Source organism: Solanum pennellii, chromosome 1 (assembly GCF_001406875.1).
Source record: "Solanum pennellii chromosome 1, SPENNV200".
NCBI classification, from domain to species: domain Eukaryota; kingdom Viridiplantae; phylum Streptophyta; class Magnoliopsida; order Solanales; family Solanaceae; genus Solanum; species Solanum pennellii.
Window position 1 is genome coordinate 14,482,878 of NC_028637.1, and position 24,588 is coordinate 14,507,465.

Sequence of the window (24,588 nt, forward strand, 5' to 3'; positions counted from 1 at the left end):
GAGGTCACCATGTATATGTTGCTAGCTTACTTTAATTTTTAATCATTGTTATTTAATAATGTCTGTATTGAACAACTGATAGATGTTAAATTTTAGACATGCTTCATGTTATATATCATAATAAAACTATATAACAATATAAATTTTCTTAATAGAGTATATTAAATTATATTTGTTAAAGTTATCTTGTTACGCTAATTTTATTTTATTCCTTTTTTGTCGTAGGATTATTAATTCTTTTTTTTCTTACTATAATTGTGATATTTATGAAAAAAAGCAGAGTACTAATATCTAAGTTTTGTTGTATATTTTGTAAATTATAAATGCGTACCTTGAACTATAATTTTATTACAAAAATTATGTGATAATGAATATAGGATATACGTGCAAAGCACGTGCACAGAGACTAATCAAAATACATCATATTTGAGAAATGAAAAAAAAGGAAAAGAAATATAGCATCTAAGCTATGGTGAAAAATAAACAAGCTTCCATTAATCTTATCAATTATAATCTTCCAAAATTGATTAGAGATGAACCGTTAATTGAAAACAAAGAAAAAAGAAGGGACATAATTAGATAAACAGAAGATATGTAAATTACAATAAGGATGAAGTCAATAATGTTGGAACTATTCATTGTACTCTCTGGTACTCCTTGTTGCACATGGTAGTGCTTTACATCTTTTTCCTCTTTGATAAAAAATTTTTGAATTACTCCTCCGTGCTTTTATATTTGTCTAGTTTGTATTTTGCACCCTCTTTGATCGGGTTTTTCTTATTGGTTCGAATGCCTCTTTTTGGACGCCAAGATATTATCTTAAAAAATTGAACTGAAATAATGAAGTGAATGAGGGTATCTTGTTTTTTGTAGTCTACTCTTAAAATTGAGTTATTCCATTGAACCCTTATTTGTCCACTTTTCACATTTCAAATTTGCTACTTATCAATAAACGAAAGAATGACTATTTTAGTTTTAAATAAACTAGTTTGTAAACATGTGTGTTGCAACAGAAATATCGCAGTTATGTATTGTAAAATGAGATAAATGATTGAAAATTGGAATAAAAACCTAACGGTTAAATGCTAAGTGCGTGCTATGGGGAGAAAAGGAAACAAAAGTATTAATAATTATATAATATCTTATATAGTATGTATAGTAGTGTATAAATTTCGGTTAAATCAAAATAGGAAAAATTTGTTATTGAAAATCAAACCAAAGGTATGAATTGAAAAATTAAAAAATGTGATTCGGTTCGATTGTTTTTTTAAGCATTAATGCCAATCCTGATTCAAATTCTATAAAAATAGGCATGTAATATTTAGTAAAATTCAATAATTATAAATTATTTTTTAAGAATGCTAGTTTCTAGATACGTGCATTACACGTCTGTGTTGTGTATGTAATTTTCTTATTGAAATATTAAACTAATTAAAATTGCATATAATAAATAATAAAATACAATAATTACAAATAAATTTTTAAAAGTACGAGGAAAACATCAATTGATAGGCGTATTTTAATGTTTAATTTAATTCCTTTTAAGTAGCCAACTGGAAATTTGAAACCTCAATTAGTGAAAAATAAAATTCAATAAAATCACAAATAACTAATTTCAGCTCAATACATACTTAAGACACTTAAAAATTCATAGAAAATTAAATCAAAAAGTCAAATAGAGAAAAAACATATAAAAAATAAAGAGAGTGAAAATACAACATACATATCCTTCTCAAAACCTTACGCATTACAATATAGATGAAAAAAATATACATAATTAATGCATAATATTTCGAGTTCTTGTCGACTCCTCTCATATTTAATCAAAATTTAAAAGTCTTCTTTATCGAATCAAACTAAAACATGATTCAACTAATACAATAATATTATATGTGTTTCACAACTTCAATTTGACCACTAGTCTCCAATTAATTTTAAAAATAATTACTTAAGAATAAGAGACAATGATAAGATGTAAGTTAATGAATTATATACCCTCTAGAATCTTTCCAAATTTACATTCATTGAGTTCTTCAGATTTGGTTATTATTGACATCATCTTTATCTTTCTTTTATAATTCGAACATACTGAATTGAATGAAGATGTTCAATAGGGTCTTCTCCTTACTGGTTTGAATGTCTCTTTTTGGTCTCCAAGATACTCTTCTAAAATTTTTAATGAAATGATGAAGTGCATGAGGGTATATCGTATATTATAGTCTATTCTTGGAAACTGAGTTTCTTCATTTGTTCAATATTAATCATTGAAATTTGCTACTTATTAATAACTACAAGAAAGACTTCTAAATTTCAACAATATGGACTATCCGAGTTTTAAATTAACTAGTTTTTGGACACATAAATTGCACGTGAATTCTTCGTTTTTTTTATAGAGACGTTAAAATGGTTAAAACTAGGAGTTGACATTTGATAGTTCGTTTCAATTTTGTTTTCCAATTCGCTGTTCTGAATTCCTAACCGGATTAATCCAGTTCGATTCAGTTTTTGTAATTCTATTCGATTATATTTATCAGTAGGATGAAATACCTCAAACTAAAAAATTTGGAATGAAAACCTAAGGGCTAACTGCTAGTGTGCTATAGGCAGAAAAGGAAACAAAAGTATTTATAATTTAATAATATCTAACATAGTATGTACAGTAGTGCATGCATAAATTTCGGTTAAATCGAAGTACCGGAATACAAAATTATGTTACAGAAAATTAAACCAAAAAAAAAAAAAACAAAGTTACAAAAATATGAACCGAAAAATTGAAAAAAAAATTGGTTTCATATTTTAATTTTTGGGTATTTATGTCCAACCCTTGTTAAATTCTATAAAAAGCATGTGTGTAATAAGTAATAAAGTACAATAGTTATAAATTAATAGTTAAAAATACTACTTTGTGGAAACGTACATTACACGTGTGAGTTGTGTAAATTTTTTATCGATTTGTTGAACTAATTAAAATAGCATATAATAAGTAATAAAATACAATAATTACAAATTCGTTTTTTTTTAGAATATGAGGATAAACACAAAATATTGGGCATATTCTAATGTTTAAATTTAAATCCTTTTAAGTAGGCTAACTGTAAATTTTGAACACCAATTAGTAATAACAATTTTTCAATAAAGTCAGAAATGACTAATTTCAGCTGAATACGAACTTAAGACAATAAAAAAAATTCATCAAAAATTAAATTTAAAATCCTAATAGAGAAAAAATACAAAAAAATAAAGAGATAAAAAATATTACATACAAATCCTTCTGAATACCTTAACCATTAAAATATAGATGAAATAAAAAACACATAATTAATATATAATTTCTGAGTTCTTGTCGAGTCCTCTCATATTATATAAAATTCAAAAGTCTTCTTTATCAAGTCAAATTAAAACATGATCCAACTAGAAAAATTATGATATAATTGTTTCACTACTTAAATTTGATCACTAACATTCCAATTAATTTTTAAAAGGGAAAAGGGTCTGATATACCCCTCAACTTTGTCATTTAGAGCTGATATACCCCTCGTTCTAAAAGTGGCTCATATATACCCCTACTTGTAAACAAATGGCTCACATATACCCTTTTCCTCTAACGGAAATGAAAAAAATTATAATTTTAATCTAAATTTTTATTTTATTTTTTTCTAAAAAATATAATCTCATATGAGTAAATTTAATCCTCGTCAAATATATTTTTTTTGACTTTTTTTTGTTTCAATGACTAATTTATAATTATTATTTTGATAATCAAATTTATTTATGTTTCACTAATATTCTTGTAAAACTTATTGTAGATGACCAAATTTTTTCTTCGAATACGAAATTAAATTACAATACACACAAAAAAATAGTTTAAATTTTTTTTTCTTTAAACTAAGGAATGAAAGAAAAAAACAAAATAAGAATAAGAAACTCAAATAATTATAATAAAAGAAGTCAAAAAAAAAATAATTTTTGTATGAAAAAAATTAAAATATACCTTGAACTTTGATAGAAGAATCATATATACCCCTAAATAATTTTTTTTAAAAAAATTAGAAGTAACAAATATAAATTTAAAACTAATTTTTTAACTTCCGTTAAATGAAGGGTATATGTGAGCCATTTTGTAACGGCAGAGGTATATATGAGCCGTTTGTATAACGGTAAGGGCATATATGAGCCACTTTTATAACGAGGGGTATATCAGCTCTAAATGACAAAGTTGAGGGGTATATCAGACCCTTTTCCCTTTTTAAAATAATTACTTAAGAATAAGAGAAAATGGTAGTTAATGAATTATATACCCTCTTTCTCTTTCTTTTGTAATTCGAATATATTGGACGTTCTATACTATAAAATACAAAAGAAAAGATCTATCAACAAATTTATTGAATTAAGGGAAAAGGGTCAAAATGGCCTTAAACTATGTGAAAGGATCAAAAATGCCCTTTGTTCATAGTTTGACTAAAAAATGTCCTTACCGTCAATACTTGGCTCAAAATGTCCTTACAATCAATACTTTGGTCCACAAATGTCCCTATATTACAAAATGGGACAAAAATACCTATTTTTTTGAATAAATATATTATTTTTTAAAAACATATCTTGTTCCTAATTAAAATATTATTAAGGAACACCATTCTTGTTTTTTTTTCTTCTAAAATCACTTTATCAAATAAAAATGTAGGAAATATTTTTTTCTTCTTCTTAATCTCATTGTATCAATTAAAATAGAATAATTTCATGTACCCTTTCGATAGATAATATTTCATATATATAAGATCATAGTATATCTATCATTAATTTATATTTATATAACAATAAAAAATATTTTCATATTTTTATTTTTTTCTGAATAAAGTAAGATTAACATTTGTTAATTTTTTTTAAAAAACATTAATTCAAAAAAATGTGTCAAAAAGAAAATGATAGTATTTTTATTTGGAAAATGAACTTTTTTTACCCATTAAATAACAATAAGAGCATTTTTGGACCAAAGTATTGATGACAATAACATTATTGGACCAAACTACAAACAGGGGGCATTTTTGTTCCTTTCGCATAGTTTAAGGGGATTTTTGAAGCAAAGTTTTGACTATAAAGATATTTTTGAGCCAAAATTTAAACAAAGGACATTTTTGACCCTTTTCCCCTTGAATTAATTACACATGCTCACACAAAGTTAAATCTTTACTCCGTGCTAATTAGTTCAAAGTTGAAAAACTAATAAAATTTTGATTAATTCTGGAAATTTTAATCAAGAATGAATATAGTTTTTTTTCTTTTGATAAAATTGAGTAGGAAAATAATTAAGAAACAAAAGATAGTCCCTAAATTCAGAACAAAGAAAATACACTACTAGAGAATAGGTCTGTTGCAATGCAAGAAAATCATTGTCATAGATCCGTAGAGTGTTGCAATAGCCTTATGCCAACAAAAAAGGGCGTGTTGCATATAAGTGTGTAACAATACGTCTACAGTAACGCTTTTATTAAACATTTTCTAAATCGTTGCGACAAGCCTATCTGTAGCAACAATTATTATTTATTCGATGACAATACTTTTCAATTGTTAGTGCAACAGTTACGAGCCGCTGCAATAGATTTATTTCAACGATTTGAAACTGTTGCAAACAGTCTACCACAATAGGTTTATAGCATAACTCAGTCAGAGCTATTACAACGGTTCTGTTGAACTATTGCAACATTGTTATTAAGCTATTGCAATTAGCTTTTTTAATGCTTATTGTAGGTTGTTGTAGCAACTATATAATATTATGTATTGTTGCAATAAACTATGATACAATGATAGAAAACAATATGTACTTCAACTAGTGTCATCCATATCTTACCGATTAAAACACAATATTAATTGACAATTCAAGAGTTAGCATACATTGATGTTCGCAAAAGTTAAGCTCAAACATAAAAATAATCCTATAATTTCAAGAGTTAGCATAAAATTATGGTCACAAAATTAAAGCCCTAAAATAAAAATAGTCCTAGAATATATTTGTAAATGTGGATCAATCAATTCTCTTTATGTAAGACCTTCACTACTTCCATTCTCGCGTTTTTCATTTTGTTCACCTACAATTTCAAAAGGGACAACAGTTAAAGATAGGGAATTGGAGAGAGAGAACTTAAAAGTGAATGGAAAAGAAGTCATATAACTTACTCTTTCTGAATAGAACTTATAACTTATAGTACCACAGGACTTTTTTAGAAAGTAAAAATAAAAGGGTTATATGGGCCAAAGTTTTTCCACTTGAGCTGTTTTAGAAGAAATTGACTACACCTTAAATGCATCTTCTAGAAATAAAATCAAAGCTACTTCATGATATTTTTTAGTAATGGAAATTTGCATAGTCTTTGTTCCAGAATAAAGATACTAATCAATCAAAGAACCTACTTTTCATACACAATTAATAGGCTTCCCATGGTAAGTTCATCAAACTGAATTTTCAAGTTGAGCAAAATAAAAATAAATGTCAATGGTTCAAGAATAAAACAAAATATATTTAGATTATTCTAAATCTTAAAAGTTTAGTGTGTTTTATCACCATAGAAATAGGATGATGAACTTTAATTAGATTCTGAAAATCTACATATTTAGTAAATTCAACAACTCTCGTCAATATATTTTACAAAAAATCAACAACACCTAAAATCAACCAAGAATTGAGTACACATTTTCAAATTTTCATAGTCAATCGAGGTTCGAAGTTTAGTTCAATACTCCAAAACTGTGGAAACAACACTAACACGAATTTCAATATAATTAACTTTGATAAAAAATAACAGGATGATCCAAGTTGCACCTGAAGAAGATTGCAAGTGTAGTAGCACAACAAAATAAAGTAGAAGCAGGTAATATATCAAAAGCAGATGAATCTGAAGCAAACAAGAAACTGCAAAAGAAGTAGTAGAAGAATTAGGAGGAGGATTTTGATTGTTGCTATTAATAGATAGACGATGAATTGGTCGAATAATTGTTTCGTGTTGATGAAGCATCAAGTAATGTTGCTAGAATATTAACATCAATTATGAAGCTAATTAGTTGTACAAAGATTTTATTGATGAAGGAAAAGTTAGCTAATATGCATGTCCCACAGACATAGTGATAGTCCATATCATAGGTGTCAAGACTGTAACATCTCGCAATTAAAAAGAAACAAGAAGGAAGTCAAGAAATTAGAAATATTTTTTTTAAAAGAAATTAATAATCTGGAAATTTGGTAAGTAAGTTAAAGTGATTTTTTGTCACGCCCCGAGCTATCCTCGAGACCCGCACACGGAACTTAGAACCACAAGTGATCCCAAGCTAACCCTGCTTGCATGATCATGAGCATACTAAAGATAATAAACTGATGTGGAAGCTAAATCATAACTTATATGAAACAATGGGGAATACACATATTCTGTAACTGAGATATATGAAAAAGTGATGAGTTTAATACAAAGAAATATTAACTCAATACTAAGCTGAAACTAACTATGTCTTAAAAAAGCTAGTAAACTGGACAAGAAATACTGGGACAAGCCCCAGCTAAATCTAGCAAAAACTGAAACTAAATGACTAAAGACTGAAAAGAAACTCATGAATTTCGTCCTCGGAGAATGAGGACTCACCACTGAATATGCTGAACTGGAGATTGGAAAATCGATTTATGCGTGATCTGGATGATGAAAAACTGAACCTACAACACAAGAAGATGTAGTGCACGTATAAGTCAGTATTTGAAAGGTACTACTGATCATGTAGGATAGAGTAAAGCTGAAATAAAACATAACTGAACGAGCATAAAAGCAAGTATAATAATCTGATATGATAAACTGAACTCTGAGCTAACTGGACGCAATGACCAATTTATAACATGCTGAAACTGACTACTGAATATACTGATAAATGGTCAATGCAGAGAGTCTGACTGATCTGTGGGAGCTACTAATAACCGATAATAAAACCACATGAGCTAAATGTGGAGTCCGATGTATACGCCCCATCGAGAGGACCCAATATACCCTGCGAAGGTATAAAGGCATGCTGACGTGATCACTAAACTGATTGCCCACAGAGGGGACTTACAAACTACTTGGCTAGTTCTGGGACTAATTGAGTACGCTGAACCCTAGTCTAACTCGGTATTATGCTACTCCAAATGAATTCTGTAAATCTACTGATTATGTCTAAGTTTCAGTAAATACTGGATAGCTCGAAACTGAACATGCAAACTGAGAAAGCAATAATTAATCTGGTAATTATGCATTTATAACTGAGGCATGTATATCTGAAGTGTCTAAAATATCTGACCTAGCATGTGTAATTCAAGAACTAAAGAAATACAAAGCTAGAGTTCTGAAATTCATGCGATAATCTGAGTAATAACATGATAATCTGATTTGGAACATATATTTAATAAATTCATGAAGTTCTAACAAAGTTTCTTGTTCGTTCTTCGAATGACGCTAGTGGAGACTAATTCCTTCCGGCTAATGAAGACGCTACTCATCATCCTTCTCTAAATCATGCATGTTGGTTTGTTGACAACCTTGGCATTCATTTTGTTGTTGTTAAGCATATTTTGGAATATGTTGTGTCAATCTAGAAACCCTAGGTTTAATCATGATATGGGAATCAAGAATCTGACTGAAAATTAGGGACCCAATGGGTGAAAGGAACCCACTAGTGACATCCCACATACCTGGCGATGAAATTCACGGAGAAACACTTAGATTTCTGGGCTGGAACTGCAGGAAACTTGCTTCGTTCTTGAACTAGGGTTCTTGAGCTTTTGATCCTTTCTTGCTTCTAGTTTTCTAAGTTTGGATTTAATGATTTGACTTAGATATGTTTTAGTTATATTTCTAGGCTTAAACATACTAAAATATGACGATTTATGGTAAAAAGACGTAACTTAGGGTTTAAACGGAGTGGAAAAGGTCAAAAATACCCCTGGGAAAGTTATCGGGCCAAACGACGGCCAGGACTGACGGTCCGTCGTCTGCCCGACGCCCCATCGTTGGGTCCGTCATCAGGGCCTGTTCGACAGGCCTTTACTAAAATTGGCATAACATTTTACTCGGAAGTCTGACTTTAGCAAGGTCGGTGGCTATGGAAAGATAATTCAATTATCTATCTTTGGGTAGGTCATTAGAAACCTAATTCATTTTTTTCTAAGAGTTGTTATCATTTGAAGTTGACCATACTACATTTCCCTTTAATAGTCTGTAAATTTTCCACCTACGGACCGTTCTGGTCATCCTTAGCTCTAGTCAAAGAGTGGGTGAATGGGGGTCTCGATTGACAGTCATACACTACGGATCATTGTCTGACCTACGGACCGTCGGTCCATCCGTCGATTAAGACTTAGCCAATTTTTCCCGGCTGAATTTATTGGGTGCTTCTGATCCCATCGACGGTTTTGCAGAACGGACTATCGTCTGCCCTACGGACCGTCGATGCAACCGTTTGTTGCACCTACAGATTTTTCTGAAAAAAAAACTGAATTTTGGTCTATCTTGGCTACGGGGTGTTACAGTTTTTAGATAACTTCAAATGGTCATAACTTCTAGCTCAAGATGAGTTAGGTGTACTTCCAGATATGGTTGGAAAGCCCTTGGAACAATCTTTCCAATGCCGCCAATTTAGGACAATTTTGAGTTCGTATGAGTGAATTATGCCTTCCAAAAGTTGGATTGTTGGATTGAGGAAAGTCTAATCCAGATTTGGGGAGGGCAATTTAGTCATTTCCTTACTTAATTATACTAATTTTTCATTTAGGAATTAATAGGGGTAAAACAAGACTTGTTCAGTTTAGGGAATTAGAATTCCCGCTAGGGCTTGGAGAAAAGAGAAAAGAGGACAAAAGAGAAGATAAATCAAGAAATCGCCAAGAAACCTTCAAGATTGAGTGTGGATTTCGTCGGGGGTGATCTCTAAAAAAGTATGTGAGTTTTCCATAACGTTAGGTTCATTCATGCACATGTCAAGCATGTTTGATTCAGCGTTACGTAGTTTTGAAACGAGTGAAAATAGAATGTTCTTGTGGGTTGTTCTTGAATTGCTTTCGTTCTTGAACATAAATTGAGATTTAGGAATTTCATGATGTAGAATAGTTGTTTCTTGAGATCATTGAGTTAGATCCTTGTATATATGATGCGGGTACATGAATCTAAAGTGAATTTTAGAAAAAAACGAATTAAAATGATTTAAGGTCAAAAAATGAGAGGAAAAATTCATCAGATTTTTGCCTAAAGAACATGTTGGGGCGACGCACCCCCATAGCGCCAACAAGGATGGGGCGGCGCGCTAGTAGTGCACCAGAAAATCAGCCTCAGTAAAGTGAGGCTGGCGCAGTGCGCCCTGGATGCGCCCGAATCGGCGTTTTCACCCAATTTTTGTTACTCAGTCCGTTTAAGTCCTTTTAAAGTGTATTAACACCTTCATTCATGCTAACTATTTCAAATGATTTCTAAACACCTAGAAATCAAACAAAAACACCAATCATAACCTTGAATCCATAATCCAATTAAAAAAAAGTTAAGATCAAAGTCAAGAGAAGTTCAGAGTCAAGTCCAGAAGATAAGAAGCAAGTTCACGTTTATTAAGTTTTAAGAGTCTTTAACAATGTTTTAACCTTGTTTTTAAGACTCTAGTCTCACGTTAAGTTAAGAGTAAACACTTGAGTTCATTCTCAAAAAAGTTATAAGGGAACTAATTATTCCCTAAAAGTTTGTAAATATTTTCACATTTAAACAAGAAAGGAAAATGAGATTTCCAAAAGAGCAATTGAGATAGTTTTTCGAAAAGAGGAAACTATGATTTCCAAGAGAGCTTTTTTTAAGCTAAGTTTGAGCAATTATCTCAAACCAGAGAAGAAATTATTTTGAAAGCATATGATCGAAGTATAATTTGGGAGTAACATTGAGCACCAATATGAGGATACGAGTTTATATTAACTCAAGCCCTCATAAACCATATAGCTATCAAGGGCAGAGAAAGGATCATACTTTTTAGATGATTCCTTAGTGCTTTTTAGCATAAACTAGTGGATCCACTTAGTAGATCAGGCTCTATACCAATGGCAAGGTATATGATGGTCCTTGGAAACATGAGGTAAAACGTTGTGCCATAACTTAAGCTCATAGTGATGGTTGTCGGTTAAAGAATCTCCCACAGTTTTTAAGTTACTTTCTATACAAGTAAAGCTATGTTTATTATTGTTTTATCTTTAACGAACCAAGATCATTGCAGTTGTTTTATAAAGCTTTGTATACATCCCATGTGTTTTAATTGCTTTATGTTGAGTTGAGCTATTCATAAGTAGAGAAAGTTAAGGTAAGTGTTACTTTCATAATCTCTTTCAATCCTATGTTTGTTAGAACTTCAGAGATAGACTTGCACATTCATAAGGTAGTAAGGCACAAAGGGGTACAAGACTTCTGCATGTGCTAAGTGTGGTTGGAAACACTCAGAGGTGTGTCGTGATGGCTCAACTGGTTGCTTCAGGTGTTGCCAAAATGATCATTTATAAGAGAATATCCTAAGGACAGACAAAGAAATGGTAAAGAGGGCAATAGAGCCCGGTCTTCTTCAACCTCTCGACAGAGCTACACCTAAAGGGGATACTTCCGGTATTGGCGGAGGAACAAAGCGCTTACATGCCATCAATAAGTCGTCAAGCACAAGAGGAGTCGCCAAATGTTGTCACTGGTATGCTCCAAATCATTGACTTTACTGTTTATGTTTGCTAGATCCAGGAGTGAGCTTATCTTTTGTAACTTCTTATGCTGCTATGAACTTTAAATTATTCCTAAGCAACTTAGTTAACCATTTAGTGTTTCTACACCTGTTGGTGAGTCCATAATAACAGAGAGAGTCTATCATGATTGCCCCATTTCCTTCAATCACAAGAGTACCATGACATATTTAATCGAGTCATACATGATAAATTTTGATGTCATTCTTGGTATGGACTGACTTCACGCTTGTTATGCTGCAGTTGATAGTAGAACTCGAGTAGTCAAGTTTCAGTTTCCAAATGAGCCTGTCTTAGAGTGAAAAAGCAATTCAGCAGTGCCTAAGGGTCGTTTCATTTCGTACCTTAAGGCAAGAAAGTTAGTTTCTAAGGGGTGTGTCCATCACTTAGTCCGGGTTAATAACTCAAGTGTTTGGGTACCTCCTATTCAGTCAGTTCCAGTAGTAAAAGATTTTCCAGAAGTCTTTCCAGATGATCTTCCTTGAGTCCTTCCTTAGAGAGAGATAGACTTCGGTATAAATCTTCTTCCAGATACTCATCCTATATCTATTCTGTCATAAAGAATGGCACCAGTAAAGTTGAAAGAGCTTAAAGAGAAGTTACAAGAACTTTTAGATAAGGGCTTCATTCGACCAAGTGTCTAACCTTGGGGCACTCCAGACTCTCGTTGTGCAATGACTAGCAAGTACTACCTACTGTATAAATAGAGATAAGATAATGAGTTAGACATCCCAACAAAATCAATAAGATAAAGCAGAAACAGAGAAAAGAAGATTACAGTCACAATAACTTTTATAACATGATAACATGAACTAGAAAAAAGGGAGAAAGGATGAAGTTGAAATCAAAATCACCGCTTCTTGCTACCTGATTCACCTAGGCTTTCTGAAGCACAAATCACTTAGCTACTTTCAACATATGAAGCACTAAAGAAATCTGTAATAACATTGAGAAAACCTAAAAAGACAAAAGTATACAATAATAATAATAATAAAAGACAAGATCACCATCCTTTCCATTGTCCTTCAAACCAATGGTACAAAAAATAAATACAATAGAGAAATTTCTTAAAATTCCCTTTATCAATAATCAGCCACCATCCAATACTAATCGGCATCATAAAAGTCTTCATCATCATCAAAGTCCTCATCTTCTTCTGATGTTTCCATATCTTATTCCATATCAAAGTCCTCACCTTCTTCTGATGTTTCCATTTCGTAAAGGATTTTAAATATAATTATTCAATATTAAGATGATAATAGAAGAAACTAAATCCAAATAGTTATGCCGAATCTAAACACTCAAATGATGGAAATGGTTTCATACAAAAAAATACATTATTTCATTTTATTTCGCCAAAGTCACTAACCTCACTCAAGAAACTAAGCAGCACACGATCGCAAGACTTCCATAACAAAAAAGACTAAGAGATTGTCTTTGATGACAATGAAGAGAAGACAAATACACAAACCAAACAATCGAGCAACTGACCATGAGGACTTGAAATATATGACTCAAAAGGTAGACATGAAGATACAAATCTTAGAGCAGACTTAGAGAGACTGAGCTAATGCTCAAAACGTTATACCTAGCTTAAACGGACCCAACATCTACGTAATGTGTTCTAGAATCAGCGATGCTCAAAAAATAGAACATGAATCAGAATAAAGACTAGTACCAAAGTCACATAGAGGGAAATCTTGTCCAACACTCTAAACTTACCGTACTTATACATAATTTAAAGAGCACATATACGGGAAAATGAAAAATCCTTTATGAAATCGAAAAATATGAAATCTGAAATATCCTAATGCTAGTATAAGTTATAACATAGTTATCAAGATAGTAGTAAGAAAAGATTAAATATCATGAAGTATTGAACGAGCCTATTGCTCTGGACAGACCATGGAAAATAGAGGTCGATGCTTATGTGTATCAGTACAAAGTTGTCTTTGATCCAATTTTAATCTCACGAAATATATTTTTTACTAACATTTTAAAATACCAGAGAAAACAAATTGCAGTTGGACTAGATTATATTTTTCTCCTGTTTAATTTTTTTTTAAAGAGGCCACATGTTGGATTTTTTATATTAACTTAGAAGACGTACATGGCTAACAAAAACGATACTCATATAGAAGTAAATCCAACAAATAAATAGAAGAATAGAGGTTAATAAATACACAACCAATCTAAAAATGAAATAATCGAGGACAGAGGGAGAATTAATTGTTCTTTCCAAAAAGTAATTTCTACATTCCAGTAAAGATAATTGTATTCCATTAGACATTGTGGAACAGTCGATTCCCTATAATTTTGAAGTTAAACATACCATCAACTTCATTAAAAGTTATTAACACTCCACATTCTAACGAGCACGTGTAGTACATCAGTTCGCACATAAGAAAGAATTCAGAAAGCATAACAAATTTTAGTTTATGTTGGCTAACAATATTCTTATACTGATATGAAAAAGAAACATTACCTCCTTTTAAGCAGTGAATTGATGCGACGAGAGCTTGAGGACCAACTTTCTAGAACTTCAAATTTTACTTTCAAGAGAAACTAATTCTCTTAATAACTAATTCTCTTAATACTTGACTTCAATGACTTTTGTAGTTAAAAAATACTTTAGTTTATATTATTGTTAGAAAAAGCTTATCGAGTTTAAAATTTTATCCGGTGTTCCAAAATTTGAGCATTTTGATAGATCAAACTATCCTGTAGAATGAAGAATCGATACCCATCTTCCATAACATCAACTCTTTCGAAACTGAGAATTTCCAAAAATTTAAAGTTTTCATCTAAATTGTTTTTACAGAGATTTCTCAATCTTTACAAAAATTTAGATACACACTCTAAGCCACAATAAGATTACACCATAAACATAAATTCTAACAAAGAGAATCTATTTCACAAAAATCCATTTGTCTATTTTGAAACCTTTTTCAAGAACCCTTCTAAGAATTTCTGATTTTAAGGAAGATAGAATACACAATACCTGTAGCTGTGAAAATGAAGAAACCACGAAGCACAAATCTCAGCATATGATACATTACCTACAAGGAAAAGCATAGAAGAATGAGAATAAGATACACCATCTTCAAGGAGAAGTGAGAAGTGACGATACCTACGACTATGAGGTTGAGCTTCTGATAGAATTGTCATGAAGAGACAAACCTATCTAACTAATGATATACATTTACCCTTTTATTTTATTTTTAAAAATTAATTTTGAGAAAATATTTAGGCGGGTCTAGTAAATTAGTGGAGGGAAAATAATTGAGGGTATGATATCTGTTGCAATATATTTATTTTCGTAAGAATCGTTGCCATGGAGTAGCCTACGGGGACGGATTTGTGGAACCCTTGCAATAAGAGACATTATGACAACATTTGTCGTGCTAATGCAACAATTTAATTTTATAAGTGTGTCATTCGGTCCTGTTGTCTATTGCAACAGTTAAAACCGTGGCGAATGACTATCTGTTGCAACACATTTTTAATCGTTACTAAATAATTGTTGCTACATGTATATTTCCTAGTAGTGATAGATTAAATTTGAAAATGAGATTTGAATAAAATCAAACTCATCGTCACAGAATTTGAGTTATGCATAGTACGAGACTTAATGAGTGAATCTAATTGAATCACATTAGAAAGTGAATCGATATCCTTTTCGTTGTGTTTGTATTCCTCTTGGATGCTGAGTTACTCACTTAATAGTAGGACTGAATGAAGAAACATAATAGTGTTTCCCTTGCTAGCTCGAATGTCTCTTTTTCGTTTTCCAAGATATTCTCCTAAAAAATCAAACAAGTGATGAATCGAATGAGGGTATCTCGCGTTTTATAGTCTACTCTATGATACTGAGTTATTACATGAATATACAAGGTTCGAGCCCACAATTTTATTTAGTAGAGATCATAACTGCAACAACTTTTATTTGTAAAATTGTCGATGAGCTTACTGTTCCAATCTGTGTTATAAAACCACAAATTACTGATTCTAATAAATTGTTCAGAAATACGAAGTAACTAAATTTTATAGAACCAGTAAGAGAGATAAACTGAAATTTAATTCACAAAAACTAAAATCTATAAAAACGTATCAGAATCTGAAAAACCTTTTAAATCGGAAAAAAATCAAGTCCACTGAAATCACAGTGTCCCCTTAAGGAAATTATTCCCCTCTAGTATTTGAGGTTTGATTTGGAATATAACCTCCCAGGATAAAATAATCTTAATAAAGAGAGTATAGATACCAAAAACTCTACTGTCACCGAACCAATCAACAGTAGGAAAATACACAACGAAAAATGTGTGTAGAAGAAGAAGAAGAAGATCAGAAAATTTGTAAGGAAATATTCTGAAGAATGAGTGGTATTTATAGGCAGGAAGAACAGGTTCCGAAAGGTTGCAACCCTTTCAGAATTCACACGACCATTAATGAAAGTTTGCAACCTTTGAAATGGTACTGACTGTTCCTGAAAGTTGAAACCTTTCAGAACACTCATGGCGGGAAATTTATAAAAAAAAAGTTCAAATAAAATGGGTTGGGCGCGGATTCGAGTCGGGTCGAGTTAGTCAACTAAAAAGTTGAAATATTTCGGTTAATTTTCAACTTCTGTTATCAACTAATTAATTGAAAGCCGAGACGAGCGAGCGATGACGACGACGGTGCGAGGGGGTCTCTCTTTCCAACCCTTATAACAATTAATAGGAGTGTTTCTGTATTTAAACTCTCCTATTTCCCCCAGCGATGAGAGACAAATTCCTTTTCATTAAATCATAAGAGAACTTTTCAAGTTCCCAACTCTTCTAGTTCTGAACTTTTCAAATTTCTCTCTTTCCCTCTATTTCCCTTCAATTCTTGCTACTTACTCAAAAATTAAAGATTGTTCCAATCTGTGTTATAAAACCACAAATTACTGATTCTAATAAATTGTTCACAAACACGAAGTAACTAAAATTTATAGAACCAATAAGAGATATGAATAGAAATTCAATTCACAAAAACGAAAATTTGTAAAAACATACTAGAATCTGAAAAACCTTTTTAATCGGAAAAAGATCAAGTCCACTGAACTCACAGTGTCCCCTTAAGGAAATTATTCACCTCTAGTATCCGAGGTTTGATTTGGAATATAACCTCCCAGGGTAAAATGATCTTAATCAGTAGAGTGTAGATACAAAAAAACTCTACTGTCAGCAAACCAATCCAAAGCAGGAAAGTACACGAAGAAAAATGTGTGTAGAAGAAGAAGAAGAAGATCAGAAAATTCGTAAGGAAATATTCTGAAGAATGAGTGGTATTTATAGGAAAGAAGAACATGTTCCGAAAGGTTGCAACCCTTTCAGAATTCACACGACCATTAATAAAAGTTTGCAGTCTTTCAAATGGTACTGACTGTTCCTGAAAGTTGCAACCTTTCAGAACAGTCGTGGCGGGAAATTTAAATAAAATGGGAAAGTTCAAATAAAACGGGCCGCGCGCGGATCTGAGTCGGGTTATTCAACTAAAAAGTTAAAACATTTCGGTTAATTTTCAACTTATGTTATCAACTAATTAATTGAAAACATTTTTATCCATTTAATTAATTAATTAATTAAATAAATAATTAAAACAAAATTTGTCCAAAAAATAATCTCTCGATCGATCATTTGCCAAAGGTAAAGCCAAAGTCAAAGTCGAAGCCGTAGCCGAAGCGGAAGCCGAGACGAGCGAGTGACGACGACGACAACGACGCAAGAGGGGTTCCTCTTTCCAATCCTTTTAACAATTAATACGAGTGTTTCTGTATTTAAATTCTCCTATTTTTTCTTTCCACCTCCGATGAGGGACAAATGCCTTTTCATTAAAGCATAAGCGGACTTTTCAAGTTCCCAACTCTTCAAGTTCTCAACTTTTCTAATTCATCTCTTTCTCTATATTTCCCATCAATTCTTGCTACATACCCAACAATCCCCCACATTGATAGGGAATGGTTATAACATAGGAATGCACGAACAATTGTGTACTTTATAGGAAATGATTTATTGCATCTGTATAAGTAGGTTTCCCCTTGGACTTTCTGTAGTGAACATATGTCGGATATACACGGTCAATCGGTAGATGTGATATCGTTGAACTTTCGAACTTTGGTGTATACCTAGACAACCATATGTCACACAATTAACCCTTTATTGTTTATGGTTCTTACGGTTGTGTTTGTTTCATCCATGAACACCTCCTGGTTTCATGAGTGTATAGAGAATAGGCTTTTGACATAAAATTCTCCTCGAAGCGGCTTCCATTTCACACTCACATAGGTAATTTCTAACCGTGTCATCTCGTAGATACACTATTTGGTCAAATCTACCAAACTTAGCAAATCATTAAAAACTTTAAGCTTTTTTACCTCATTAACAAGCCTTAAAGTCTTAACCTTGTTCCTGAACATTGTCTTCATCATGAGAATGGATTGAGTTAATTGACAATGTCGAACCGTCAGCCACAACTTTGTTTTTCTCCTTGAATCTAGCTCTTGGGATCTTCAGTCTGCTTGATAGAGTTACCGTCATGCTGACTTGTCCTAAGCCGTAAACCCACTCCCTTAGATGATCTTTCAACTGCCTCTCTCACTAGCCCTTTCGTTAGTGGATCTGACACATTATCGCTTGACTTTACATAGTCAATTGTGATAATTCAACTAGAGAGCAGTTGTCTTACGGTGTTATATCTCCGTCGTATATGACGAGACTTTTCTTTGTATATAGCGCTCCCTTCCCTACCTAGTGTTGCTTGACTATCGTAATTTATGCAAATAGGTCCAACAGGTTTGGGCCAGAATGGAATATCCTCTAGGAAATTTTGGAGCCATTCAACTTCTTCACTAGCCTTATCCAAATCAATGAATTCAGATTTCATTGTGGAGCGATCAATACATGTCTGTTAGGACGATTTCCAAGAGACTGCTCCTCCACCAAGTATGGACACATAACCACTCGTGTATTTTACATCATTTGACTCGGTGATCCAACTTGCATCACTATATCCTTCAATCACAGCACGATATCTATTATAATGTAAAGCATAATGTTGTGTATATTTTAGACAACCCAACACACGTTTTCATTGCCATCCAGTGAATTTGATTCGGATTACTAATGAACCAACTCAGTTTACTAATAACATATGCTATATCTGGTAGCGTACAATTCATAATATACATCAAACTTCCTAACACTCTAGCATATTCCAATTGAGAGTCACTTTGACCTTCATTCTTTTTAAATGTACAACTTAAATCAATTGGAGTTTTGACAACGTTGAAATTCAAGTACTTGAACTTATCAAATACTTTTTCAATATAATGAGATTGAGATAATGCTAGTGCCTGGGAAGTTTTAATAAACCTGGCCCCTAAGATCAAATCAGCAACTCCTAAGTCTTTCATATCAAACTTGCTAGACAGCATGCGCTTAGTAGAGTTTATATCGTCAATGTCTTTACTCATTATTAACATGTCATCAACATACAAACAAACAATGACTTCATGATTCATAACAGTTTTATTGTAAACACATTTATCACATTCGTTAATCTTGAATCCATTTGCCAACATTGTTTGGTCAAATTTAGCATGCCATTATTTGGGTGCTTGCTTGAGTCCATAAAGTGACTTCACAAGTCTGCACACTTTCTTTTTTTTACCAGGAACTATAAACCCTTCAGGTTGTTCCATGTAAATTTCTTCCTCCAACTCTCCATTTAAGAAGGCTGTCATTACATCCATTTGGTGAATTTTAAGATCATGCACTACTGCTAGTGCTATTAACATCCCAATTGATGTTATCCTTGTTACTGGAGAGTATGTATCAAAGTAGTCCAGACCTTCCTTTTGTCTGTACCCTTTGACTACAACTCTAGCCTTATATTTGTCAATAGTCCCATCAGGTTTCATTTTCCTTTTAAAGATCCACTTTGATCCTAAATGTTTATTTCCTGAAGGAAGATCAACCAATTCCCAAGTGTGATTGCTTAAAATTGATTTGATCTCACTATTGACTGATTCTTTCCAATAAGTAAACTCAGACGAAGACATAGCTGCTTTAAATGTTTGAGGATTATTTTCAAGCAATAGTGCTACAAATCTAGTCCGAAAGAAGTAGATTTTCGTTGGCGAGTACTACGCCTAGGTTCCTCACTAGTTAGAATATTTTCCATTGATTCTTCTCGTGGTCGTTTATGTCTTTCACTTTCAGTTTTATACGGATAAATGTTTTCAAAAAACTTTGCATTATCTGATTCAATTATCATATTAACATGAATCTTAGGATTATCAGATATGTGAACCAAAAACTGACAGGCTTTACTGTTCACAGCATACCCAATAAAGACACAATCTACTATTTTGGGTCCAATATTGACCCTCTTTGGTAAAGAAACCTCTACCTTGGCTAAACACCCCAACACTTTGAAATATTTCAAGTTGGGTATCCTTCCTTTCCACAACTCATATGGAATTGATTGTATTTTTTGATGGGGTACTCTATTGAGTATTTTATTAGCTGTAAGGATGGCTTCCCCCAAAGGTTTCGCGGTGAACCAAAATTGATCATTAAGGCATTCATCATTTCCTTTAATGTTCTGTTCTTCCGTTCTGCCAAACCATTTGACTGTGGTGTATAAGGTTCAATAGTTTGATGAATAATACCATATTCCAAACATATGTCTGCAAAAGGAGATTCATATTCTCCACCCCTATCACTCCGAATCATTTTTATCTTTAGATTCAATTGGTTCTCCACTTCATTTTTGTATTGCTTAAATGCATCAATTGTTTCATCCTTACTATTAAGCAACTATACATAACAAAATCGAGTGTAGTCATCAATAAAAGTTATAAAATACTTTTTCCCACCACGAGATGGTGTTGACTTCATATCGCATATATCTATGTGTTAAGTCTAAAGTTTTAGAGTTTCTTTCAACAGACTTATAAGGATGCTTAGCAAACTTAATTTCCACACAAATTTCACATTTTGATTTATCGCATTTAAAATCAGACAATACTTCTAGATTAACCAATTTTCGCAAGGCTTTGTAATTTACATGTCTCAAACGGGCATGCCATAAATCATTTAACTCCAATAAGTAAACAGAAGCAGAATTTTTATTAATACATGTCAACAACCATTACATTAAGTTTGAAAATACCCTCATTGAGATAGCCCTTTCCTATGAACATTTCATTCTCACTTATTACAGCTTTATTACTAACTAGGACACACTTAAACCCGTTCTTAATGAGTAGTACAGCAGAAACTAAATTCTTCCTAATAGTAGGGACATGCAAAACATTGTTCAAAGTCAACACCTTGTCGCATGTCATTTTCAACACTACTTTCCCAGTTCCTGCAATCCTTGCTGTTGCTATGTTTCCCATGAACAAATCTTCATCGTACTCAGCAGGAGTGTACGTTGCAAAGACTTCTTTCACAGAGCAAATATGTCTAGTGTCACTTGAATCGAGAAACCACTCCTTGAGATTTATAACTAAGTTACACTCTGAGATCATTGCACACAAGTCATCTGCATCTTCCATCTTCTCACGATGTTTGCTTGACTTTTGGCTTTGGCTTTGTCTTTGTCCTTTCTTGGAGAACGACAATTAGAAGACCTATGACCAGCCTTGCCACAATTGTAACAGTTGCCTTTGAATTTCTTCTTGGTCTGCTCTTACTTCTGCCCGTTGGACTTCTTTCTCTTTTTGTCATTGGTAGGAGCTTCTTCAACAATATTGACTCCAATGATTGTTGAACTCTTACGCGACTTCTTTTCAGCATTTTTGTTATCTTCCTCAATCTTGATCGGAATCACAAGATCTTCAAGCTTCATTTCTTTACGCTTATGCTTTAGATAATTCTTGAAATCGTTCCACGAAGGAGGAAACTTGTCAATCATTGCAGCCACTTGAAAAGCTTCATTTACTACCATATCTTCAGCAATCAGATCATGGAGAATAAATTGAAGTTCCTGCACTTGTGATCGAACAGTTTTACTATCTACCATTTTATAGTCTAAAAACTTTGCGACCACAAACTTTTTCAAGTTTGCATCTTCTGTCTTATATTTCTTTTCAAGTGCATCCCACAACTCCTTTGAAGTTGTTATTGCACTATAGACATTATATAAATCATCCTCTAAAGCACTCAAAATGTAGCCTTTACATAGGAAGTATGCCTGTTTCCATGCTTCAATAATCATAACTTTTTTCTGTTTGACATATCATCAGCAGGCAATGGAGTATCTTGACTTGTAAATTTCTGCAGACCAAGAGTGGTAGGCCAGAAAAATACTCGTTGCTGCCATCCTTTCAAATTCACACCTATGAATTTATCTGGTTTCTCTACTTGTGATACAATAGTTCGGGTTGGTGCAGCAATAGGCACTGGAACACCATTGTTTGTCATTTCTGATAAACAAAAAATGATACAGGCTTAGTAAGAAATAAATTATAATTGCAGACTTAAAGGAGTATAAAATCATGAAGATTTTTGTCTCCACCCGAAACACAGATTTTTTTAAAATAATTTTCTTAAGATTGTTCCGATCTGTGTTATAAAACCAGAAATTACTGATTCTAATAAATTATTCAGAAATACGAAGTAACAGAAATTTAAAGATTGTTACAATCTGTGTTATAAACCAGAAATGACTGAGTTTAATAAATTGTTCAGAAACACGAAGTAACTAAAATTTATAGAACCAGTAAGAGAGATGAACAGAAATTAATTCACAAAAACTAAAATCTGTAAAAACGTACCAGAATCAGAAAAACCTTTTAAATAAAAAAAGATCAAGTCCACTGAACTCACAGTGTCCCCTTAAGGAAATTATTCCCCTCTAGTATTAAAGGTTTGATTTGGAATATAACCTCCCTAGGTAAAATAATCTTAATCGGCAGAGTGTAGATACCAAAAACCTACTGTCAGCGAACCAATCCACAGCAGGAAAGTACACGAAGAAAAATGTGTGTAGAAGAAGAAGAAGAAGATCAGAAAATTCGCAAGAAAATATTATGAAGAATGAGTGGTATTTATAGGAAAGAAGAACAGGTTCTGAAAGGTTGCAACCCTTTCAGAATTTACACGACCATTAATGAAAGTCTGCAACCTTTCAAATGGTACTGACTGTTCCTGAAAGTTGCAATCTTTCAGAACATTCATGGCGATAAATTTAAATAAAATGGGAAAGTTCAAATAAAACGGGCCGCGCGCGAATCCGAGTCGGGTCGGGTTAGTCAACTAAAAAGTTTAACTATTTTGGTTAATTTTCAACTTCTGTTATCAACTAATTAATTCAAAAATTTTTGTCCATTTAATTAAATAATTAAATAAAAAATTTATTAAATAATTAAAATAAACTTTGTCCAAAAAATAATCTCTCGATCATTTGCCAAAGACAAATCCAAAGCAGAGATGAGGGAGCGACGACAACAACGGCGCGAGGGGGGTCTTTATTTCCAACCCTTTTAACAATTAATAGGAGTGTTTCTGTATTTAAACTCTCCTATTTTTCTTTCCACCACCGATTAGGGACAAATGCCTTTTCATTAAAGTATAAGAGGACTTTTCAAGTTCCCAACTGTTCAAGTTCTCAACTTTCAAATTCCTCCCTTTCCCTCTATTTCCCACCCATTCTTGCTACATAACCAACACCTGCTTGGTGATGAAATCTCAACTCATCAAAATCAGCTATAAAAGGATCCTTCATATTGGTTCCAAAGTCTGCTTGGCGAGGTAATTTCTTCTTTTTTCTACTTTCATTTTTCTGAATCTATTTATTTACCCTGAGAAGTTATGGAGCGGTTTGCTAGTTAATTAATCTGAACAACAGATGATCATGAAAAATAACGTTTAAATTCATGTTGTTAAATGTGTTTCCTTTCCGAGTGGAGTGTCAAATTCATATGTGTTTCAATCATTAGCAATTCTATCATTCAATTGTATGTTCATGTCTAATCTTAGTTTAGTCTTTAATTTGAACACTATTGCACGTATCTCTATGCAAGTTATTGTTAGGTACTAAGACGTAGTTTTATAATATTGATATCCAGGTCAGGTCAGCTTGTGTTCTGCTCGATTAATTCAATTAGTACCGTCTACCTTCCACCATATTGGATAACTTTACCATTTGAGACTTAGGGAAGAGTTCTTCCAGTATCACCTCTTCTAGGATTCTAACTTTGGTTTTCTTGGTTGTTTCTCTAACTTTTTAACTGCTAAGATAGAATACTGCAACTTTGGTCCATGGCTTCCTGATATTTCTTCAATCTTTTGATGAAAGACGATCATGAGTCCGTATAAATCTGAACAATGTAACTACAGATTTTTGTTTTTGTGAACTTAGAATGAGGTGTTTGATGTTTGTGTTAGGATGTCATGTGGCATAGTTGAGAGAAATGGAAATCAAGGGGCTTCAAGTGTCTGCAGTAAGAGCTTGAAGGACTTCTAACTACTCTAATAATGCAATTACGAAAAAAGATAAGATAATAACTTCAAAATGTATGGGTTTGCGGTGAGGCCAATTACTCAACTAATAGTAAGAATTTAAGTCAATTTTAAGGGTGTTTTTGGTATGAAGGAAAATATTTTCCTAGTTTTCCTGGAAAACAAGTAGAGTTATAACTTATATTTCTCAAGTTTGGTTGGTGAGTAGAAAATATTTTTAGAAAATGATTTTTTGTGTTTAATTTATGAGTGAAAAATATTTTTGAGAAATATGTTTCATTTTTACTAGAGTTGAAAATGATTTTTGAAATTGATTCTTTTTTTTTTGGGGGGGGG

General features: G+C 32.4%; 1 long non-coding RNA gene across 2 annotated transcripts; it reads right to left on the minus strand.

Annotated features, from left to right (window-relative positions):
- Nucleotides 1-11,462: 11,462 nt before the first annotated feature.
- On the minus strand, nucleotides 11,463-14,981 carry LOC107026529. 2 transcript variants are annotated; one of them, XR_001457588.2, is made up of 4 exons: nucleotides 14,886-14,970; nucleotides 14,757-14,814; nucleotides 12,401-12,956; nucleotides 11,463-12,306 (listed from the first exon to the last, which is right to left on the minus strand). It is a non-coding gene; the product is annotated as an uncharacterized LOC107026529 (long non-coding RNA). The 2 variants fall into 2 exon arrangements; XR_001457589.2 differs by having other exon boundaries at nucleotides 11,464-12,306; nucleotides 14,890-14,981.
- Nucleotides 14,982-24,588: the final 9,607 nt, after the last annotated feature.